This window comes from Gymnoscopelus braueri (genome assembly GCF_963280865.1).
Source record: "Gymnoscopelus braueri genome assembly, chromosome: 2".
NCBI classification, from domain to species: domain Eukaryota; kingdom Metazoa; phylum Chordata; class Actinopteri; order Myctophiformes; family Myctophidae; genus Gymnoscopelus; species Gymnoscopelus braueri.
Genome location: NC_137604.1, coordinates 35019696 through 35027788, shown reverse-complemented (window position 1 = coordinate 35027788; position 8093 = coordinate 35019696).

The following is an 8093-nucleotide window of genomic DNA, read 5'->3' as shown; positions in this document are numbered from 1 at the left end:
TGGCCTGGTCGCGAAAAGGTTATCCCAGTCACAAATGACATTTATGTAATTTATTCTTGTTTGATCATTCTTTTTATGTGGTTGTATTGGTCAAAAAGGAATTATTATATGCTAGCTAGATCATAATCCTCTATTACAAAACCAAGATCATACTGTACATGAGTACTGTATGCCCAATTGGCCTTAATACATGAGTATGCCCATTTAAGGGGCAAATCCACACCCCACATTCGAAGTATGAGTAATAGTAAGGTAAAGTAACGCCTAGCATTCACAATAGCAAATGACACTGGGCACCCCTCCAATCGTCACTTCACAAAAATGACATCTGGGTTTAAGATGGGAAAATTACACTTTAGTAGGAGTTTTGTCCTCTCTGCCATTGCGGCATTAAACAAACTGCCTCGCTGACATGTTGTGTGTTAATAAGTATGGATGCACTGTGTGGAGATTATACGCATCGTCTTTACTGTACTGTATGCTGTGTTGTATGTTAGTGTTCCTTTGAGTTCCATGTTGAACGGGCTGTGAAATCGAATATCCCTCTTGGACGATAGAGTTTAATTTAGCCTAAGAGGTAACATTCAAAATCATCCATCATTATTTTGATGTTGTTCTTTCATGAAACATAGCATAGTTCTCAACAATTGAAAGCAATGAAAGGCACAATGTGCCCGGATTTTATGAACTTGAAAAGTGAATGAACTCAGTGAAGCCGCTGAAGCGGATGGAGGATGAGGATGCCTCTTTATCATGAGTGTAATCACCTTCTCTCTCCAGTCACCCGGTGTGTGGAATGCTGAGGGTCACCCAGAGAGAACAGGGAAAAGCAAGGATGCTTGGTGAACATTTTTTGTGACAGGTACAGTACTTGTCTCTGCTTTAGCCTCACTTTACAGAAGTCGTTCTCAAAGTGGGGTCCGGGGACCCCCAGGTGTCCTTGCACTATTTTTTATTTTGGCTATCAAATTTCTTTATTAATACAAATTTGTATTAATATCATATCTACAAGCTCACAATGCATCGCGATGCAACACCTTTTGAACTTGTAGATCTGGTACTGTTTTTTTGTCATGAAAAATCGTGAAAAAAATTGGAAAATCTTGAAAACATCTTGAAAAATCTTTTCTTATGGGGGTCTCTTGCACAAATTCCTTTCAAAAGGGGGTCTGCTGCCTAATATGTATCAATATGGGGGTCTGTGACAAATGTTTGAGTTACAGGCTTATAAGGAACTACACACAGCAAAGAGCTAGTGCTATTACATGGGAGGGATTTATATGTTCCACCAAATCATTGGTGGCTCTGATAAATCCTTTGCGATCAAATGCATTATTAAAAAGATTAATCACAGATTCCACTGGTGACTATAGTAGATACACCAGATGCACCATTTTAAATTAATACAGCAAACAATATAACATCTACTGTAGAAAGATCCAAATGGCATAAGTTATTGGTATGCCACAAGGCTAAATGGATGTGGCAAATCAGTTCCAAACACCATGTTCTGAAAGTGTAATAGTCAACAGTATATATCATCTCCAAAACTGTTACTTTTAATGGAAAAAAAAGCTGTATTCCAAATGTAGTAATTATTAAGTATTGTCACAAGTATTTTTGAATGCTTTTGGTTAACTAATTATAAAATGGTATAAAACATACAGACAGACTTCACCAGTTTCACTTTCAATATGTTCCTACTTTTGTAAAACTAAAACTAAAATGCATGGAGATACTAGGTTTCTTCCCGACAGCAATGATCGTGTCCAAATGTAATCAGACCTGCAGTGTTTTTGCTATTTATAGTCTGGTTTACGACACCTGGGGTGAGGAGTTGGCCTCATAGAGTTAGTGCAGGTAGTGAATCACAGGTATAAAAAAAAACCTATAGTAAGAATGATCTGCAAGCTACAGTACTATTCCTCCAGGTCTGCATGGTAACATAGTGCAGTGGTTCTCAAAATTTCAAAGACACCCAAATTGATACTGTATGATTGTGTATATGTGTATTTGGCCATGGACACCCATCCGATAAGGTTTTGTGCCAGGCAACCCCATAAGAGATTTGTGTTGTCTAATTTATTCGAAATGATTTACAATTCTTCAAGATTTTTTTCCCTTCTTAAAAGAAATAAGCAGATCTACAAGGTCACACCGTCGCACCGCAACACGTTGTGACCTTGTAGAGCTGCTATTTTCCCGAAATACTATATAAAATAGGGTTAAAGTGGTTGAACTGATTTTTATGCTATATAAACAAATGTTGCTCCTCCTCAATAACCCCGGGGGGGGTCCCTGGACCCCACTTTGAGAACCACTGACACGGGGAACATGCCCTCAGAGGATCCGAGTTTGAGTATCTGTGCAGAGCCACTCTTTGGCAAATCGGTCCCTGATGCTGCATTTGGTTTGGCAAGCTGCACACTCAGTAAGCAGTGCTGGCTGCTCTGTGGACCCAGCCCAGGACTCAGTCAGTCATCACAAACTGCATTTCCCAGGATGCCACTCAAGTCATGCTTCAGATTAATACCCAAATGTTTGAGAAATGCTTTGTTTGGTACCGACGACGCACACCAGGCCCTAATTCATGTCACACTCCATCTCGTTTGGCAAACATTCTTGACAGCACAAATTGCTGTACTGCAGTAATGTGTGCAGTGTCACACCATTTCATGCAGAGACAGATGTGTGGAGGATTCTTGTTTGTGGATTAATGCATAATATGGTTCTCAATGTCGGGTCCGGGGCCCACCAGTGGGTCCAAATGGACCCACATTTGGTTCTGTTTGTAAATTAAATAAGCACCGAGGATGTAATATCGTAGATTGGAGTTCCAGTTGCTTAGATCAGTGAATTTCAACCTTTTTAATTTCAGGAACACCATCGACCTGAGGCTGATTCTACAAACGCCTTCTAAATCAGTAGTTCTCAAACGTTTTCGTGCCAAGGACCCCCAAATTGATATATATTTGGCCGCGGACCCCCCCCCCCCCCAATCTGGAAATGTTTTGTGCCAGGGACCCCAAAAAGTACAGATTTTGTAAAAATTTCTAAATTATTAACGCTTTCAAGATTTTTCAAAAATGTTCAAAAATAGCAGATGTACAAGTGACGCGCTGTGAGCTTGTATATCTGCTATTTTTGCGAACCGCTGTTCTAAACCACTTCTAAATCCCAAAAGTTTTCTGAAAAACTTGTTGCTATGTAAATAGCTAAAATCTAAAATGACACAGATGCTTTCCCGGCTTTAATGGGTTCAATATCTGGGACCCCAATCTACACAGTGCTTATTTAACTCTGAGAGTTAAACAGGTTCATTTGGTTCCATTTGTACACTCTCAGAGTTACAGACCCGTGTATTAATGCAGTAGCTACATGAGGTGAATGATGTGCAGTAGAGGTATGAATTAGACTGCTAGAATGATGAGCGATGTGGCACAGCTACACCATAAACAACCATCAGCTCTGTAACTCCGTACCTGTGAAGGGTGAATGAATGATGTTTGAGTGAATCCATTTATTTCCTCTCTTTCTGTTGTTTTACAACCTTGAGTTAAACATAATCAATCTGCTGGGAGTGTGTGTGTGTGTGTGTGTGTGTGTGTGTGTGTGTGTGTGTGTGTGTGTGTGTGTGTGTGTGTGTGTGTGTGTGTGTGTGTGTGTGTGTGTGTGTGTAATTGTAAATAATATACTTTCTCTTCTTCTTCTTTTGGCTAATTCCCATCGGGTTCGCCACTACAGCGGATCATCTGTTTCCATCTCTTTCTGTTCTGTGCATCTTCCTCGGTCACTCCAGCTACCTGCATGTCCTCTCTCACTGAATCCATATACCTCCTCTTTGGCCTTCCTCTGCTCCTCTTGGCTGGCAGCTGCATCTTCAGCATCCATCTCCTAATGTACCCCCCATCCCTCCTCTGCACTATGTCCAAACCATGTCTCAACCTCGCCTGTCATGTCTTCTCCCCAAAGCTTCTAACCTGGGCCGATCCTCTAATGTAGTCATTTCTGATCCTGTCAATCCTTGTCACTCCTAATGAGAATCATAGCATCCTCAATTCTGCCATCTCCAGCTCCGCATCCTGTGTCTTCGTCAGTGCCACCGTTTCTAAGCCGTACTGCATGACTGGTCTCACTAGTACTCTCCTGTCTTATACATCTTACCTCTGACTCTTGCTGGCACCCTTCTGTCACAAATCACTCCAGACACTTTCCTCCATCCATTCCACCCTGCCTGCACTCTCTTTTTCACCTCTCTTCAACACTCCCCATTACTTTGGATAGTTGACCCTACTGTAGGTATTTAAACTCCTTCACCTTCACCACCTCTACTCCTTGCATCCTCACTGTTCCACTGTCCTCTTTCTCGTTCAGACACACATATTCTCTTACTCCTGCTTACTTTCATTCCTCTTTTCTCTAATGCACCTTTCCATACTCAATTCAACCTGTTCCCTCCTCTCGCTACATATCACAATGTCGTCCGTGAACAGCCATAGTCCACGGTGCCTCCTGCCCTGACTTCATCTGTCAACCTGCCGGTGCTGCCTTGCTACGCTTTCCCCTACCATCACCTTGCAGTCTCCGATCTCTTTCAAGCTAGCCCTTCTATGTCCAGCTTCATACTCATCACTCTGTCTGACCTTCTCCTCACCTCCAAAACAGTGTTAGTATACTCTTCCTTTAGGATTATACCTACCCAATTTCTTCTCCCGTTCCACCCCGTGGTAGAACAGTTTGCACCTCCCTCCGATACTCCTGGCCTTACTCCCCTTCCACTTGGGTCTCTTGGACGCACAGTATTATCTACCTTTCTTCTCTCCATCATGTTAACTAACTCTCTCCCTTTGCCTGTCATAGTTCCCACATTTAAAGTTCCAACCTTCACCCCCCACCCTCTTGCCCTTGCTCCTCTCCTGCTGCCTCTGACATGTCCCCCCCCCCCCCCCCTCTCCTTCCCCTTCGCTCAACAGAAACTTCCGGATTTGTTGTCCGCATATGTGATTTGGCACAATGTACCGTAAATATACTTTCTATCTATACTATCTTTATATATTTGGTCTCAGATAATATTTCAACCACTTATTTCCCAGTTTTATGATCTTCTTCAAGCATCTACAGTTACACTGTAGATACATTGCTGTTGTCTCTACAGCCTCATGCTTGTAAATGGCTCCCACAGAGGCGGAAATAAAAACCCTCATCTTCGTCCAAAGGCCAGTAAAAAACACAACAGGCCAACGGCTCCCCGCAGACAGTGTCACTAGACACGTCCCAGTGTGTGTGTGTGTGTACTGTATTTACACATGCGTGAGTGCCTGCGTGTGCGCGCTGATTTGGCAGAGCTATACAGTAGTTGATCTCCTGACCAGTCATCTGGTTAGATTACATGAGTGTGAGCGGTACAGAGCACAGTATGCTGATAGATTACTGTGACCGCTGGTTCATGGCTGCCGTGATCCATCTCCCACTGGTTTCTGTGGGCTGCGTGACGGCCAACGCATCTGACAGATCGTGTTTATAGATTTACCTAAGTGTGGGCCGGGTATGCAGATGGAGAGGATTGACCTCCTTTGACCTTGGGAGGGGTGCTCCATCCAGGAGGACGCTCGGCAACAACTTCGGCACTGGGCAGGACATACTGCAATGCAGCAGAGCGGATCGGTGAGGCTGCATGTGCTCATGCCTACTCATGCACGCACACACACGCACACACACGCACACGCACACGCACACACGTACACACACACGTGTGCCCATCTCGCCTCTTTCTTGAATCAGTGGTCCAGCAGTTTGTCTTAATCAAATGCACACACCACCCATATGACTGTGCATATTCAACAAACAGCAGCCACACGTGCACATGCTCACACACTCATATACTTTAAAGTTTACACACCCCTTTCTCTCAAACATGCTTATATATAGTTACACTAACATCCAACAGGACGCAACATGCATTTACACGGAATCCTGCTAAAACTGTTCCTGACTATATAACATGAGTACCTCCACTGCCTCACTGCACTAACCCTAACCCTTGTGTCCCTATGTGGACATTATTATAGGCCAAAATCTTCTCAATATATATTTTTTCAAACTGTTAAAACAGCAGATCTACAAGCTCACAGCTCGTATCGGGCTTAACCACTTAAACCATACAGTTCGTTGACCGGGGTCCCCTAAGGGTCTGTACTTGATCCCCTCCTTTCTTCCCTCTACACCAAATCTCTTTGCCGAAAATGTCAGATCTAAAGGCTCACAACGCATTGCACTGCGGCACATTGTGAGCTTGTAGATCTGGTATTTTCATAGTATGTTCGACCCAGAATAGGGAGGGGCGCTAAGGTTCATGCGGTAAAATGTCCAAGAAGCAGCTAAGAAGTAAAAACTAATCATATGCAATACCACATTTATTGTTTGCATTTACTATTATTCAGTTTTTAGACACACTGCTAGCCTGGCTCCAGCCCCTGAATCGGCAGCCTCCCATTCAGGGTCTGGTGGTGACGCTGTAGAAAGGCGGGGTTTTCTCGGTTGAAAATCGAACCGGTGGCCTGGCCCACTTTGGCCACGCCCCCATCTCAGAAAACGGCTGCACTGAGAGGGCTTTCAGACTGAATAATGGAGTGAAACTAAATGAAAATTCAGAGTGTCAGGCTAACACCCTGCTACATTTCTGGATAAATTACAGTTAATAATACAACGCAAAATACTCTACTGTATATATCTCCTCCTGTACGTATTTATCTTTCAACGCCAAACGTAAAAAACAATGCCAGGAATAATCCTCCATCTAGGCATTAAAGTGGCTTCCGGATAATCATAATCTTCCTTAAATAGAGCACTCTGTCCAAGGATTTCATTTCTCCTGCATTACAAACAACACTTAATGCCTCCCATATAAGGAGATCATTCCATCAATCAGACCTGGGATCTCCTAGAATGCTCAGCAGGGTGTCCCATAGACTGACAGTACACTGATTACACACTACTCCCTTTAAGGCCAATTTATAAATAAATGCAAATAAGGCATAAGCCTCCTTACAAGGATTTGTTTTGCCAAATAGGTAAATGCCAATCACTCCATGCAAACAGCTAAACAAGCACACACTCACGCATGCGCGCACACACACACACACACACACACACACACACACACACACACACACACACACACACACACACACACACACACACACACACACACACACACACCCACACACACACAGTATGCACATACATATGTCATACAATAAATCAGTGTTAATTTATCCCTGTACAAATGTAAACTAACATAATATAATTGTAAATAGCAGATTTTTACATAATTTGTATCACGTGACAAATGGGATGTTTTACCATAATGTTCCAAACTAAGATTTCACCCCAGTTGTGAAAGACTGCACAACTGCTGGACTCTCCATAAGGAAGGCACACTACAACCACTGCATGTTCAATGTTTTCATTCTAAAATCATTTTCCAAACCGTTAAAGTTTAGGCAGTAGCGTATGGTGGGTTCTAACGTTGACTGGGCCAGATTCTTAAGTCACAACAATAATGAAATGTGGAGCTATTTCTGGCCCCTCTTTATACTGTTTACCTGGCAAGAGAACCGGTTTGACGGGGAATCCGGTTTTTAATGGCCACTCATTAACAATTCGGCCGAATGCAAATAAGCCCTATTTGAAAACAAAGGGGACTTTCTGTGGTTGGCTACAACAGAATAGGGTGAGTGTTGTTATGTTGATTTTATTTCCCCTGGGGGAGCAGGGTTTTACAGACCGGGCCATGGCCTCGTTGGCCCCAATGAGCGTACGCCTCTGAGTTTAGGGCTATTTAGCTAAATCCAGTAGTGAGTTGTCGCCGTTAAAAAGTTTGATTGCTGGGTCCCATGTAAACATGTCTTCCTATTAGACATGTACAGTAATGTGCAATTCAATAGCAGTACAAAATACACCCTTCCCAAAGTGTGTGCTTTTAGATAAAGAATTCTCTTTATTATTTCATATATATATCATATACATCTTCATATAATTGTTCTAATACCAGTAAGTCAAAAATAATAATCATATAATATTTATATATAGAA